This window comes from Heloderma suspectum, chromosome 16 (genome assembly GCF_057233095.1).
Source record: "Heloderma suspectum isolate Gila_16-S chromosome 16, 16-S_ref, whole genome shotgun sequence".
In the NCBI taxonomy this organism is placed as follows: domain Eukaryota; kingdom Metazoa; phylum Chordata; class Lepidosauria; order Squamata; family Helodermatidae; genus Heloderma; species Heloderma suspectum.
Genome location: NC_139473.1, coordinates 2,754,533 through 2,770,007, shown reverse-complemented (window position 1 = coordinate 2,770,007; position 15,475 = coordinate 2,754,533). Strand labels below are relative to the sequence as shown.

Genomic DNA, 15,475 nt, shown 5'->3' with positions numbered 1-15,475 from the left:
ATTAGTTTTATTGCTGGCTCTTTAATATTTTAAAGACTTCTTAAGGATTTTGATATTTCCATCGTTGTATTTTTGTTGTTACTGCGTTGTTTTGGGATTTGTTTTACTGACTGTAAGCTGCCCCGAGAGCATCTGCCAATTATATAAACTTGACGGATGGATGGATAAAGGGCCCAGGCAAGTCTTTGGGCAAGGTGGTTCTCCGTTTCCTGGACCGTGATGGCTGGTTCTGAATGCAACTCAGATTGTCACAAAACCCGTAGCCTTGAACTGTGCCTGCTTTAATTCTTCTGTACCCTTAATACCTGTGCTGTTGTCTCTTCTCGGGGTTTCAGCTTGGCTGATAAAAGCCACTGTGGTTTTCCTGTACTGTGACTGAATTCTGTTGTTCACCCCCTTCTCCAGAATCAGATGTGGCTCCCATAACTCTTGCCTGTAGCTACCTCGTAGGGGTTCTGTTTCCTCCTACTTGTCACACTCTTAAACCTCTGCAGCTTACTGGGGGGGTGGCGGGGGGAGGGAGGGCTGGCTTGCTGCAGCTATCGGATGTCAGAGAAAACTGTACAGGAATAACTCCTGAGAGCTCCGAGTCAGCAAACCAGCTTTTACAGTTATGGGGCCTTGCAAAGCCCATCTTTTCCACAAACAACCAGGCTGTTGGCAGCCTCCATGGGAGCGGCTTTTTAATATGCTTCTTTCCATCCTGACATTATTCCCCCATGCCCCCCATCTGCCCCAATAAACTCTGGGTGCTTGGAACACCATGCTTTGGGGTGGCCGCCGTTAGGCTTTGGTGGAGTTTGGTGCTAGTGCTTACCTTGCAAGTCGTTGAGCGTCCTTTGCATGGGCATTGTTTGGGGGCATAGTTCGGGCATGCAGGAGAGGGCAGGAGAGGACGGGGTCTTTCCTTGGCAGGTGCATTTCCTCAGATGCCAGGATTGGGCAAAGGGGGTTGACCTAAGACTGCCGTGATTTGACTGTGTTCCCGGGGAGATCCTTGGAATCTTATTTTCGCAGGTTCCTTAATGACAAGATCATTATTATATCTTGTTTATAAATGTTTTTATATTTATACTGAATAGCATAATATATATACACACAGAGCGTATAAATAAAATAGATATAAATAAATGCCACCATCAGTGTGTCTGACATTTTACAACACTCAAGAGGACAGTTCCTTGCCCCCAGGAGATTGCAGCCTAGAATTTGACAAAGAAGAAAGGGACTAAACAGGGAGGTGATATGCCAGACTTCCCCAATTTGGTGCCCTGCAAATGGAGTGAACTGAAACTCCCATAATCCACAGCCAGCATGGCCATTGGCTATGCTGGCTGGGAATGATGGGAGTTGGACTCTAGCCCATCTGGAGAGCACCAGGTTGGGGAATGCTGCAATATGTAATTGTTTCCAGTGCACTGTGTTTTACACTCACTGGCGTAGTTGCAGTAGGGCATGGGAACTGAGGGAGTGAGTTTCCCAAGAACATTTGAACAGACTTTGTTTACAATAAGATGGTTGCACTCACTTCAGAGCATTAGAAAGGCCTGGGCAGTCTCTCTTGTGGATGCCGCCTGGAGTGTTCCCTGGAGCTTCATGCAGAGAAGGGCTCCCCAAGGCAGACATTTCCAAAGCCGCTGAATCACTCATAGGGTCCCTTCTGCATCTGTCCTTTGTTGTTGGCCCCACATATCAAGACACACAGGAGAGGATCTTCACTTTTCAGCTTTCCCTGTGCTGGCATGCACCAGACGTTCTGGATGACAACCCCCAGGTTTCCTAGTTTGCTGGCAGGGGCTGATGGGAGTCGAAGTCCCAAACATTTGGACGGGGGCGTGGCTGCTGTGTTTGGACAAGCTAGCGTTCCAAGCACAGCAAGCCAGCCAGCTTCCGGTTCGTGCAGGACGCTTGTCTACCCAGCCTCAGTCCTGTGAGATCCAAAAGACTGCCTGCCTGCTCCATTTAGGGCACCAGCAGACGTTGTTTAGTCGCTCATTCTAGGATACTCTCAAGTCCCTCCGCGGTGGAGCAAATCCTTGGATCTGTATGATGACAACAGAGATTTCCTACCAAGAGCTCGAGCTTGTGTGGAGTTTGAGGAAAAGAACACCTCGCCTCTTGGATTGGCTTGCTCACAGTGAGAACAGAAATCTTTCTCCCCCTCCCCCTATCTTTTGTCAGTAGGGAGTCAAGAATGCGATTTTATTAAAGTCCTTGCCAGTTTCCAACCTTCTCTTGGCTCGTTGCCTTCTGCAGAACAGCAGCCCCTGGTCTGACTTTGCTCTTTCCCCCGAAATGTGCATTGTTCTGGGGGCAGGCAGCTTAACTTGTCAGTAACCGGCAGCAGGTGCCTGTGTGTGGCTTCTGGTCTTGCCAGATGGGTCGAGGGATGAGGAGGGTGTGTTGGGAACCCTTTCGTAGAACGGCTGAAGGTTTTTAAATTGACTTGGATGCGACCATTCTGCCTTCAAAGATGAAGCCCTTGGCCAGGGTTTCCCAAACTGGGGCCCTCCAGTTGTCTTGACTACAACTCCCATTGTCCCAGCCAGCGTGGCCACTGGACTTGCAGACTGAGGGCGATGGGAATCATAGTTTAGCAGCTCTGCAGGGCACTGGCTTGGGGAAAGCTAAGAGCTCTCTGCCTATTTCCTCTCTAAGAAACTCAGTACTAGAAGCAGCAAGATTTCCTCTTGCGGATTCAGCCCGGCACGTTTGCTAGCGTAATGCATTTTAATCAAGAGTTTCCAAACATTGCATCTTTGACCCTGAGAGGGTTGCAATGAGTTACTGTGCTTCGAGGGCTCCAAAGTTGCCACTAACTTCCCCTTGGGGGCTCGTGAGCCAAAAATACAGGGCCAGCCTTTCTGGATCAGACCAGAGTTCCATCTAGTTCAGGCTTCCCCATGCTGGCTCCTTCCAGATGTGTTGGCCTGCAAGTCCCATCATTCCCTGCAGGGAATGATGGGACTTGCAGGCCAACACATTTGGAAGGCACCGGCGTGGGGAAGCCTGAACTAGGTTCTAGCCCTCTGCCATTCCATCTTCCATCAGTCAGGAACTCCTTGGCATCTTGCAAGCAGAGCATATATTTGAGGTGGGGAAAAGAAATGCTAAGAAACCTGCAACCTGTGTGAGGATTGGGAACCTTGCCCCCAGACCAGATTCCTCCCTGCTCCACTTAGTGACGTTTTTGTTCCTCCCCCTCCCTTAATAGTAAAACTCAGGGTCACGGAAAGAAAACGTAACGGCAGTAGGTTCAGGACAGAGAAAAACAAACTTCATCTTTGCGCAACGCATAATTAGCTGGTGGAATTTACCGCCCCGGGATGCGATGCTGGCGACCAGCCTAGATTGCTCTGGAAGTTGGCAGGGGAAAATTGTGTCGACAGCTCTTAGCTGTGATAGTTGAGTAGAACCTCCCTGACCCAAGGTGGTATATCTCTTGAGTTCCAGGTAACAAACACATGGATGGGCGTTGCCTTCACGCCCTACTTGTGGGTGTCCAGAGGCATCCAGCTGTGGGAATGCTGCGCTGGACTTGGGACAGACCTTTACTCTGATCTCACAGGTTGGATCATGATTGACACGTCCCGTTGATTGACTGATTGATTACAGCATTTTTACTGTGCTTTTCCGCCCCCGCCCAAGGCTCTAGGAGCATCTTACAACGATGAAAAATGAGGTAGTCCCTGCCCTCAGGCGTACAGTCTAAAAGACACAGCACAAAAGGAAAAGAGATTAGGGGGGAGGAGGAAAACCCAGGCACCAGTTCTTACAGTCAATGTTCTTAGAGGTGTTCTTTCTGGCAGGGAAGGAAGAAACAAGCTCCCTGCAGCTGTTCCTTGTCTGGCTGATGTACAAGGTACAGCCTCCCGGCGGCCCTTGGGTTCTCTGGCTGATGGATGAAGCCAGAGGCTGCATCCCAGGGGAACATCCAGATGTGGACTGTTAGCTTGGACCCAACCATTAAATTCAGGTTGGTTTTGCAGATATTCACATCAGACCTGCTATAGTCCAGAAGATCCAAAGCAAAAAGCGCCGTGGAGGAGGGCAGAGGGAGGTTGTTGCTGAGTGCTCCTGCTGTGGTGACTTGGCAAGGAGTTGATAGTGAAGGTACAGAGTGCAACCCTCCCCCCTTTCAACCAGTGTGTGGGGGGGAGACCCACCCTTTCCTTTCCTGGACCAGGGAGATAACTCCGTGTGGTTATCTGAGGAGGAGGGTCTGCTGCATCCTCCACATGGCGTAAACAATAGATTAGCAGCCGTGACTGAGCGTGAGAAGGCCTGCCTGGCCCTTTGGCTGGTTGTCATCTGTGCTCTTTAGCATTACTATCTGGCTGTGGGCTTTGTGGTAGGGAAAGTGTGAGGCGGGGGAGATGTCTGCTTTTGTTATTTTAAAATCTTGTGTGTTTGCTTCCCTCCTTAAGAGAGAGTTGGTGTTGGTGTTGTTTTTTTTAACCGAAATCTGTCCTTTCCAAGGAGACATGGATGTGGAATAACTGGGCCTCGGGATACCATTTTCAGGAAGAATTCTCCCCCCTCACCACCCCCAATCTTTTGGGAAACTTAAAATACCTTTTCTTCTCCCGGCTTTTACTTTGATTTGTGCCTTTTGCTGAACATGCTAAAAAACATTTCCCCAAATGCTTATGAGAAAACTCTGCTTATGGGTGGCATACAAATGTCATTAGTAAACAACTAAATATTTAGATTCGTAATCGGAAGTTTAAAAACAAAGTGGCATAACTTTTGGTGAAAATCCATGAAAGTGTGGCAGTGTTTTGAAATGTGGTGCCTGTGTGTGTGTGTATCGGGACTCTAAAGGCGTACTGCTATGCATGTTTAGATGGAAAAAAGTTCTACAGTTCCCAGCATTCCCCAGCCAGCACTCGGACCGCTCAGCCTTGGCCCTAGTTCAGTGCATCCCTAATGCTGATCTGTGTAAATTTGGGGATCGACCCAGAAGACCCCCTCCTCGACAGATAGCAAAGTAGCTTTGGGGCCCAGCCTTATTTCTCAAACTTCCGTTCAACATGCTGCATTTTACAGCAGCTGTAAAAAAGAGTAGTGCTTAGCAAGCACTGCCTGGTCAGAAGCTGGTTGTTATCTCTGCGAATGGTTCCTGGTCCCCTTTGGCCTGCTTGTCTGGGTTTTCTTCTTTGGCTTCCTAATTGTGTGTGTGTGTTTAGTTTTGCCTCTGAAATGTGTTATCCTCAGCATTTCCTGTCCTTGGAAGCAAAACGAAGAGGCTTTTTTAGGTGTGAGGTGGACTGATTCACACTGTTGGCAGGGAGCAGGATTTGCTGCGGATGTGCCGATGTTTGCTAGCTAAATGGAACCACTGCGTCCCAAGCCAGGTATACCTTAGCATAATGCAGGGATGTGGCTCTCCAGGTGTGTGCTTGTTTGTCCAGTGTATGTGTATATGTGCATTCACATTGTTGGGAGGGGGTTGTAAACAGTAAGGTTAAATGCGAAGGTGCCTGTGTTACTGCCCGATGACTGCTTTTCTGAGTAGCGTGGTAAATGAGGCAATTATTTCTTTTCATTTATTACATTTCTATACTGCTCAATAGCCAAAGCGCTCTTGGGCAGTTTACAGAGATTAAAACCCTAAAATACAATATAATACAAAAATCATTTACATGCAGAAATATAAAACCATTTTCAACAATCATCAATAAAATGCCCAGGACCCGTTAAAAAACTTTATCATATGCTATTAGATGCCTGGGATTAGAGGAAAGTTTTAACCTGCCACTGAAAAAATGACAGTGTTGGTGGTAGATGTACCTCACCGGGGAGAAGATTTCACATGGAGGGGCCATCGCCAAGAAGGCCCTTGCCCTTGTTACTGACCTCTGAACTTCCCTTGGAGGAGGCACTTTGAGGGGGGGCCTCAAGTGACAATCAAAATATACAGGTCCATTCTCACTCTGAATATTCTGCTTTTCAATTCTCTCTGACCTCAGGGCAACTCTTCATGCTTCCAGGAAAGTGGACTGTAGGCTATGAAAGCTTATGTCCACCTTCCCCAACCCTCCAGACATGTTGGACTACAACTCCCAGCATGCTGTGGGTCAAGCTGGCTCAGGGGTGATAGGAGTTGCAGTCCAGCACATCTGGAGGGCAGTGGCTGGTTTGCAGCATCATAAATTTGTTAATCTTTTCAGGTGCTGTTAGACCCTCATTTGTTTTTGCTGCTTACCTGGCTGCTACTGGAACGTTTTATCGATGGCCAGTAGCCATGATAGGAGTCAGCAAAGTTTGTGGTGCAGGTGTCTGTGTGTTGAAATGGGTGCTTAGGGGAAAGAGCAAATGCTGTCTGGAGCTCAGCCGTGTTTCACACAGGATGGCCTCTACTGTTGCAAGCGCCAGCATGCATCCAGCAGTCTTGCTTACTGTCTGAAATGGGAACCATCCATCTGGAGGTGGGGCCTGGGCTCTTAGCCTGAGTGCTGAGTCTCGCCTTCTGTGCTGATGCCCAAAGCTGGCCTTGGACCCCTGGATGCTGGAAGGATTAACCTGCATAGCACAAACCAAGAGTCGATTGGATGAAATCCTAACTGTAATTGGTAGCTTTTTCTTTCTTCTCCCCCACCGCTTCTTGCTGTGTCTGTTTAGGTGTGTGTGTTTTTTACTACTATGAGCAATTAGGACGCTTTATGAAATTGAAATTTATAGTCTTAACAGCACTCACGCCTTACTCAGTTTCAGATACACTGTGTACGCTTTGATTCAGTTAACACTGGCTCTGCTAATCGCCTTCTGTTACGTTTACAAGATACTAAGCTCTCCTTTGGGCGGTTAAAGATAACTTAGTTTTCTTACCTGGGAAGGAGGATGGGGTTTTTTTGTAGAGTGAAGGGCGCCAATCATAAATGTTTCTGTGGAACTTGCTTGAGAGACATTCCTGGTAAATGGATATACACAAACATGCCACTACGAGCATCTCCTGAACAGCCTCCTTTAAAACAAACAAATGTATATTGAAGTTTGGGTTCCTTTGTTACAGAGCTTGAGCTCTGTTTTTTTTTTTTTTTTTTACAAAAGTCTACCCTTGGGGTCTCCAACATGGTGCCCAAGGCTGGCCCAGTGCGAAACAAAGTTCTGCCCTCCAGCGCCATCTTTATTTGGGTTCGAAAGAGCCGTTCTTTGCTTTGACCCTCAGAGCCCACCTCTGCCTTTTACTTAGGTTCTTGGCCAAGTTACTTTTGCTATATTCTCACCAATTTGCCTTCTGGGAAATGAGTGTTTTGTGACTGGCCGCACCCACCATGGTAGCCTTGTTATGAACGGGCAAGCCGCCCCACCATGGCAGCCATTTTTGAGAATCCCCGCGTCACTCTCACAATTCCAAATGTACCCACCGGCTCCCAGAGCAGGTTTTTGGGGGAGCAACTCGGAGCTGTCTGTTTGGTTGACGTTGCAAAAGAATGCTGGATTTGATGGCAATTCAATTATTCTGCGAAGCAAGACTCCAGATGTCCTAAATGCCCCCTTCTCTTCCTCACCACCCCCTCTCCCGTCAAGGCTGGAGTCTTGTAATGCTTTGAGTTGCTTCTGGGTGTGGTGGAGCTTCTTTGTGCATTGACAAACCCCTGACCTGTGTGGGGACTGAGCAGGAAGTGGAGAGAAAGGCAGCCTTGGAGAGATGGGCTGAGCCAAGATGCAGAGAGCCAGCTGCAGCTTGGCTCAGGATTGTGAATGTGCCAGGGTCACGTGTTCTTGAATTGTGGGGAATAAACCTTGGGAAGCTGCCTATACAAGTCAGACCTTGGGTCCATCTAGCCCAGTATTATTCATACCGACTGGCAGCAGCGGTTCTCCAGGGTGTCAGGCAAGAGTTTTTCCTGCCCTTCCTGGAGTTGCCAGGGATCGGGCCTGGGACCTTCTGCACGTTTCTGAATCTGGCAAACCAGGGGCTTCACCACGGAGCTAAGAAGGACTAAATGAGGAAAGGCAGTAAGAAGCTCGGGTCCCTTTTGAGCAGTGTCCGACATGCTGGCATAGCTTTCCGGCTCCAATTATGTTTCTGTGGGCAGTGGTGACAGTACCCTCTTGTTCTTTCCTATGGCTGGACGCAGCTCAGGCCGGGGCGGGTAGCACGCAGCCCATAGACTGTGTACCTGGCAAAGAATCACGGCTGGGGCATGCTTCTCGCTCTCAAGAGTTAAGCGTGGCAGTGGAAGAGCAGGGTGAGGGGCACACCCGTTCCTTCACATGCATTGGTGAGCCTCCAAATCTGTTATTTATTTATTTATATTTAAGCAATATTTTTATGTGAGCAACCCGATGCAGATTCTGAAGAACGACCTGCCGTGTCTCTGACAGAGTTGCCATGCCTGGCTGCCCCCCTCCCAAAGGGGAGGCACAATCGGTTGCTACTTGGTCGGAGAAACACTCTGATCTTTCGCCTCCCGCCTCCTTGAGCCAACCTGGCCAGTTCCTTCCATCTAGTGCCAATCTCCCCCTGCCACAAAGGCCTTTGCACCTTCGCATGAATCCAGAGATTTTGCTGATATTGCCAAGGTAGTGGGAACTGGACCATGTTTATGGCTCCTTCCGTTAACTCGTGTTAAGAGTGTGACCGGGGAAATGTAATCCTGGAAAGACTTCCTGCTTAGCAAGGAAGAGAAGGTGAGTCCATGATGTGACTTCACAAAATGGCAGATGCACTTAACAGAACCATTGATTCTAAGCTCCAGGCAGGAATAGGTCCAACTTTGTTCTACTCGAGTCAGACTTCAGCTGAAGTACTGTGTCCAGTTCCAGGTGGTGCACTTTAATAGGTGCAGCACCTGGAACCAGACCAGAGGAGGGCAACCAAGATGGTTAAGAACATGGAAAATGTCTGAGAGGGAAATGTTGAAGAAAGTGGGAATGTTTTGCCTGGAGAAGAGAAGAGCGAGGAGGGACACGATAGCACTCTTCAGATCCCCGAGGGGCTGTTGCATGGAAGAGGGTAAAGGCGGGAGACTGCCTGTGAATCAGGCTTCCTGCATTGAGCAGGGGGTTGGACTCAATGGTCTTGTAGGCCCCTTCCAACTGATTCTATGATTTCTTTCTGCCTCGTCCCCGTCCTGCCTTTCCCAGCTGGTGGGATGATCCCACTGTTTGAAGGAGGGGGTGTAACGTCACGGGAGCCCTGCTGAATCAAGTCAGAGGCCTGTCTGGCCCAGCTTCCTGTTTCCTTCAGTGGCCACCATAGCTAGGAGCTATCAGTAATCTTATTGTTGGGCCTTCTAGAACCTTGCCGGATCGATGTAGGCATGTTGAGCAACTGTGACTCTGTCGATCGTTAATCTGAGGTGATTTTTTCTTCTGTTTTTGGTGCTCTCCCACCCCCTCAACAGACCAATTTCCTGTTTTGCTGTCCTGCAAAGTTGACGACTATTATAGTTACAACTAGGTGCATTTCTCCTCCTTGGAGGCAAATGGCTGCCTTACTTCGCCCCCCTCTCCAAATTCCCATCATGCCCTGAGCAACACCTGGTCTAAACTAGCCCTTCCTTCCCCAACCTGGTGCCCTCCAGATGTGTGGGACTACCACTCCCATCATCAGCACATTCACTCATCAGTTCAAACATCTGCTTTGGGGTGGGGAGGAGAGAGGCTTGCCAGAGCACGCAGAGCCAGCTGGGGATAATTGGTGTTGTAGTCCAACACACCTGGGGGGTTTAAGGTTGGGGAAGGCTGTCTTATGTGATGATAATACCTGGAAGCTGTTTCTGCGGACTTCCTCCCTTTCCTCCCCTCTGCCTGGTATTTCTGAGCCTGTACCATTGATGGTTTCTCCACATTCAAATGGACTAGAAACTTGGCATGTGTGCTTCCTAAACAAGGTCTGATTATTCCCAAGGAAGCCTGCCTCTGCTTAAGTTAACTCTGAAGGATGCTGCAGGGGGAGCGCGCTTGCATTCCCCCCCCCCCCCACGCTAGTGGGAGATACTTGTTGCTGTTCCCATGCGGTTTGGATACCGACTTGGGTTGGAGGAGTTTGCAACCGTCCTCTGTGTCTGGAGTGAGACTGTACCCGGTCACTGTAACCGCACACCCCAGCTTAAGCCCACTCCTGCTCCTCTTATGTAAAAATCGCCCTTCTATTCTTGGCCTCCACCTGTGGTTCGGAGCGCGCAGGCCAACCTTGGCTCCGAACTTGGCTCGCCTTTTGTTGCCCTCCTGCTGTTGCCACAACACAGCCGTCCTGTTGGCTCAGCGTTGCAGTTTTGCATTCTGTGTGCACACCGCAGTCCTGGCTGAACAATTCGGAGCAGCCTGGGGCGTTGGGAAGGGGGTGTCACCCTCAGGAGCAGACCTGACCTTCTGAAAGAGGGATGGGGATAAGCCGTGGGCAGTTTGTGACCCACGCTCTACCCTAAAGTAGACTGTGCTGGTGCCATTTTTAAAAACGTAAATGTTTTGCGAGGAGGATGAGAAGAATTGGAAGGACGCGTCCATGATAAAAACTGGATTAACAGTGTTTGGGAATCCTGGAAATGGTAGTTTGTCAAAAGGCGGGGTGCCGGCATATTTTACAGCATGTTTACTCAGAGGTAATTCCCACTGACATGGTTCACGTGACAAGGACAGCTCATTATGGATTATTTAATCCTTGATTAGTAGTGGGGTTATATGAGGGTCGTTTAACCGTTGAATAACCCACAATGGCTGGGTTCTCACAACACAGCGCAACCCCCGATCAGTGCTTGAATCTTCAAAATGGCAGCCACACGTGCCGTTTTAAATAACCCATGATGAGCTGGCCATGTCGGGCCCACTGTGTTCAGTGGGGCTTACTTTCAAGTAAAAGGGGATAGAGTTGTAGTCTTCAGAAGGTAGGTAGCTGCTATACATGGTCAGACCATAGGTTTATCCCACCCAGTGTTTTCTGTACTTTATGCTGATGGACAGTGTTTCTCCAGGGTTTTGGAGAAGGGTCTCTTCCCCAGCCCTGCCTGGAGGAGATGTCAGGAATTGAACCTGGGACTATGAATGGGTGAGAGATTCATCCAGTTTGCATTTCAATCTGAATATCTCAAATTCGAACTTCCCATATATAAACACAAACCAGAATGCAGTTAGACATGGAAATCCACACTTTTTCAAAGTTTACAGTGCAGTTTGCCCCCCCATGTGTGTGATGGACAAAGTGTGCACACAAAAATGCATACATTCCAAACAGTGTGCATCGAAATGCGTATGCTTTGAGGAAATGTGTGCAAAAATGCTTAATTCAATGGAAAAATCTCTTGCAAAAAATGTGCACATTTGAAAAACATGTATAAAAAAGGCATGCACTAGATTCTGTGCTGCTGGGGTAGGATGAACTCTAGGGTGGAGCCCCTGCTTTCCATGCAGAAGGTCCCAGGTTCGATTTCTAGATGGACCAAGGGTCTGACTCAGTATAAGACAGCTTCCGATGTTCCACTGGAGCCAGGGAAGCATTTGCTAGGTGATGTCACAATCTTCTGATTCTCATCACTGCCTGCTAGCGCTGAGGTTCTCTTGGTGGATTCCTGGTGGCTGGTGGCAAACGGCAGGGCGAAGATTAGAATAGCTGGCTCTGCACAAAAAGCTGCTGGAGAGCGAGAATGAGGTGCATAGAACATACGTAAGGATGGGGGGAATTGTTGGTGCCTGAGCATCTCTGCTACCCCAGTGGGACAGGGGCTAAGTAACTCCGACCCTGAGTGGTTGGCTGGCCCGACCCTTTCCCCTACCCCCATGCCTTCTGCACACCCTTGATTTTGCTTCTCTGCCTGCCCCCCTTTTTTCATGCTCCTTTTCCCCTGGCCAAGTTGATCTGTGGGCATCAGGTGAGGGGGTGTGAATGAGACTCACACCCTCCCTCTCTGGCTTGAGTTTGCTTTGGATCCAGACTTGATATAAAGTTACATTCAGTCGGGACTCCAGAGGTAAGGCGTCTGAAGAAGGTGGGGCGTGGTCTTTGACTGACCCCCTTCCTTTCTGCCTTGGGGGATTTTTCCACCCTGACCTGTGGCTTGCGCAACAAAGCAGCATTCTGGGAAGTGTGGTCGCTGTATCAGGAGCGGCTTGTGCTTACGCTAATCCTTCTCTCTCTCTCTCCTCCCAGTGAGTTTAATGAAAAGAGAAACAAAACTCCTTTAAGCCAGTTGAGCAGTGTGTGATTGTGGCTTTTGAAAAAACACCCACACCTGTTTGATTTTGCAGGCATAGGGTGGGGCTAGATAAAAGGAGGCAGAAAATTCTCAAAAGCAAACCCATAATGCCTACACTTCCCTCTCCCTCCCTCCCTCTCTCCCTCCATCAGGGATATCGGAACCTCTTTCAGCTTGAGGGCCGAATTCTATTCCGTAGAAGTTTTCTGGGGCCACATTGCAGTGGTGGGAATGGCCAAAAATACCAGCATGTTTGAAAACATAAAACTCTTACTGTTAGTAACTAAATGTTAGGAGAGGCATTTCACACTTTTAGAAGGAGTTGGGGAAGAAACTTCACAACAGCTGGGTAACAATTGGGAGGAGGTGTAGCCATATGGAATCATTTGGTGGTTTCCCCAGCTGTTGTGCAGTTTTTCCCCATCCTAAAAGGTTGAAATGCCTCTCCTAAAACTTAGTTACTGGGTTGGGGGAGTTATGCTGGTGTAGTGGGTAGAATATAGAGCTTGGGGTTCGAGTTGATGTCCCTTCCCATCTGGGAGATGCTCACGGTCTCTCAGCTCTCTTGGACTTCTTGTTCTCTGCTGCTCCAGGTCCAGAAAGCTAAGCAAGCGTCATTGAAAGAAGTCTGGAAAGGGTGCTATAGAATCTCTGTGGAAGCTATTGGGGGCTCCTTCACAAGTGTTTATGGCAGTTGTGGGCTTTGACTGGAGAAGTGCTGCAAATGGGGGACACCCTTAGCTTTGCAGCAGTAGCTTCTCATCTCCAGAACAGGGTTGTTGTTCAGTTGTTCAGTCATGTCCAACTCTTCGTGACCCCATGGACCATAGCACGCTGGGCCTTCCTGTCCTCCGCTCCCTCCCGGAGTGTGCTCAAGTCCATATTAATTACATCGGTGATGCTATCTAGCCATCTCATCCTCTGCCGTCCCCTTCTCCTTTTGCCTTCAATCTTTCCCAGCATCAGGGTCTTTTCCAGTGACTTTTCGCATTAGGTAGCGAAAATATTTGAGCTTCAGCTTCAGTATCTGCCTTCCAATGAGCAGTCAGGGTTGATTTCCTTGAGGATGGACTGATTTGACCTCCTTGCAGTCCAGGGGACTCGTAAGAGTCTTCTCCAGCACCACAGTTCGAAGGCATCGACTCTTCTGCACTCAGCCTTCCTTATAGTCCAGCTCTCACAGCCATACGTTGCTACTGGGAAAACCATAGCTTTGATTATGCGGACCTTTGTCGGCAAGGTGAAGTCTCTGCTTCTTACTATGCTGTCTAGGTGTGCCATAGCTTTCCTCCCAAAGAGCAAGCATCTTTTAATTTCATGGCTACAGTCACCGTCTGTGGTGACCTTGGAGCCCAAGAAAATAAAATCTGTCACTGCTTCCATTTCTTCCCCTTCTATATGCCAGAACAGGGTATGGGGCTCCTTTTCATCAGCGTGGAGCCCCACAAGGCCTTCCTTAAGTGGTGTGTTGCTCTAGGCTGATGCTTCCCCATTGGGGTGTTCAGAGCTTATTAACGTACCCTGCCATCAGTTTCCCGGCAAGAAACAGAACACGGTTTTCGTGGAATGCCTGGAAGTTGGGCTGTGGTGCTTCCCCGATGCCAACCCCCATCATCCTGTGCGCTCCTTGACAACATGTTCCCTTCCCGAGATCTTGCCGTTGTCTTGACTCATTTTTTAAAATGCTGATGTAGAAGCACCCTGCCAAAAAACACACATTAAAAATGCAGTGTTTTGTCCTTAATCTCACGTATCATTTAGGTGCCAAGGGAAGAAGGAGATTTTGCAAATCTCCCTGCAGAACCATGGTGGAAGTGTTTTCAGAAGGCCTGGCTTTGGGATACATTGGCGTTGCAGGTTATGAATGAGTCCCGCTGCGGTTTTCATTGCCTGGTCTCCCAATCAAGATGCTCTGGGAACCATGAAAGAGCAAGTTGTGGGATGATCTGGGACTGCTGAGCTTAGAGAAAAGACGCATGAGGGGAGACATGATGGAGGTGTACAAAATGATGCCTGGTGTGGAGAAAGTGGAGTGGGAGACGTTTTTCTCCTTCTCTCATAATACATCCCATGAAGCTGAACAGGGGGAGATTCAGGATGGACAAAATGAAGGACTTCTTCACACAGCGTGGAGTTATAGAATCATAGAATAGTAGGGTTGGAAGGGGCCTACAAGGCCATCAAGTCCAACCCCCTGCTGAATGCAGGAATCCAAGTCAGACCATCCCTGACAGATGGCTGTCCAGCCTCGTCTTGAACCCCTCCAGTGCGGGAGAGCCCACCACCTCCCTAGGGAATTGGTTCCATTGTCGTATTCCTCTAACAGTCAGGAAGTTTTTCCTGATGTTCAGCCGGAATCTGGCTTCCTGTAACTTGAGCCCATTATTCCGTGTCCTGCACTCTGGGATGATCAAGAATAGATCCTGGCCTTCCTCTCTGTGACAACCTTTCAAGTACTTGAAGAGTGCTATCATATTTCCCCTCAGTCTTCTCTTCTCAAGGCTAAACATGCCCAGTTCTTTCAGTCTCTCTTCAAAGGGCTTTGTTTCCAGTCCCCTAATCGTCTTTGTTGCCCTCCTCTGAACCCCCTCCAGCTTGTCTGCATCCTTCTTAAAGTGTGGTGCCCAGAACTGGACACAGTATTCCAGATGAGGCCTAACCAGTGCAGAGTGGAGGGGAGCTAGTACTTCCTGGGATTTGGAAGCTATGCTTCTATTAATGCAGCCCAAAATAGCATTGGCCTTATTTGCAGCCACACCACATTGTTAGCTCATATTCAGCTTGTGATCGACAACAATTCCAAGATCTTTCTTGCTTGTAGTGTTGTTGAGCCACGTATCCCCCATCTTGTAACTGTGCATTTGGTTTCTTTTTCCTAGGTGCAGAACTTGGCATTTATCCCTATTAAATGTCATTCTGTTGTTTTCTGCCCAGCGCTCCAGTCTATCCAGATCACTTTGAATTTTGTTTCTGTCTTCCAAGGTATTAGCTATCCCACCCAATTTTGTGTCATCTGCAAATTTGATCAGCATTCCCTGCACCTTCTCCTCCAAGTCATTAATAACAATGTTGAAGAGCACTGGGCCCAGGACTGAGCCCTGCGGTACCCCACTCGTTACCTCTCCCCAGTTTGAGAAGGTCCCATTGATAAGCACTCTTTGAGTCCGATTCTGTAGCCAGCTGTGGATCCACCGGATCGTTGTTTCATCAAGCCCACTTTGAGCTAGTTTGCTCATCAGGATATCATGGGGCACTTTGTCGAAAGCTTTGCTGAAGTCGAGGTATATGATGTCTACAGCATTCCCACGGTCTACAAGGGAGGTGACTTGATC

The 15,475-nt window shown here is 48.7% G+C and overlaps 1 protein-coding gene across 5 annotated transcripts in view; it reads left to right on the top strand.

The window, feature by feature from the left end:
* The window catches only part of SSH2 (slingshot protein phosphatase 2), a 128,137-nt gene that overhangs the window by 54,468 nt on the left and 58,194 nt on the right, over nucleotides 1-15,475 (top strand). The gene's annotated exons all lie outside the window — the stretch shown is intronic.